Genomic DNA, 1,062 nt, shown 5'->3' on the forward strand with positions numbered 1-1,062 from the left:
CACGGATGCTGGCCTCCCCCCCCCCGACTTCCCTGCATGGCTGCCCAAGGCAAGACTCGCAGAGGGAAAGAAAAAAAGAGCAGCACCAGGCCCCAGGAAGGCCACCTGGCCGCCCAGCCACTCTGAGGCCGGCGATCCGGATGTTGGCCTCCCTCGCCCCTCCTGAACTCCCCCGCCCCTCCTGACCTCCCCTCATGGCTGACCAAGGCAAGCCTCACAGAGGTAGGGTTGCCAAGTCCTACCGTAGCTGCAGCGGGGGGAGACCTGGTTCTCTCCGGGAGCTCCTTGGTGCGCGCGCTTCACCCGGAAGTGACGTCATCGCGTCAGACATGTTGGGGACAGGACCCGTGCTCCCTCTAAGCTTTGAAGTCTTGTGAGCAAAAATTCTCCTTTGTGAGCTCCTGGCATTAAAGTTGTGAGCGAGCCATTTGGCTACTGCATAACTTAGTTTGCTCTGGACACAATGCTCCCTCTAAGCTGTGAGGTCTTGTGAGCAAAAATTCTACTTGGTGAGCTCCTGGCATTAAAGTTGTGAGCGAGCCATTTGGCTACTGCATAAATCAGTTTGCTCTGGAGCCCTCCTTCCTGAGCTGAGAAGAAATGTGTGAGCCGGAGGCTAAAAAACTGGGAGCTAACTCACACTGACTCAGCTTAGAGGGAACATTGCTCTGGAGCCCTCCTTCCTGAGCCAAGACAAGAAATGTGGGAGCCGGAGGCTAAACAACTGTGAGCTAGCTCACACTAACGCAGCTTAGAGGGAACACTGGACAGGACCACGATCATAGAGTTTTCCCTCAAATGATAGAGCATCTCCCCGCAACATGCCCGATGTGATTACGTCACCTCCGGGTGATGTCATTGTGCCGGGCATGTCTCCGCGATCCCGGCATTTTGGGGGTGGGGTTCACCCTGGCGGCCCGATCCAGGCCAGTGGGCAACGGACCCATTGAGCGGGGGTTTCCCCGCTCCCCAGGGGGACCTGGCAACCCTACACAGAGGAAAGGGAAAAAAGAACGGTGCGAGGACTCAGGAAGGGCGCCCAGCCGCCCTGAGGCCGGCATT

The sequence above is a fragment of the Gekko japonicus genome, unplaced genomic scaffold (assembly GCF_001447785.1).
Source record: "Gekko japonicus isolate JY-2015 unplaced genomic scaffold, Gekko_japonicus_V1.1 scaffold4564, whole genome shotgun sequence".
NCBI lineage: Eukaryota > Metazoa > Chordata > Lepidosauria > Squamata > Gekkonidae > Gekko > Gekko japonicus.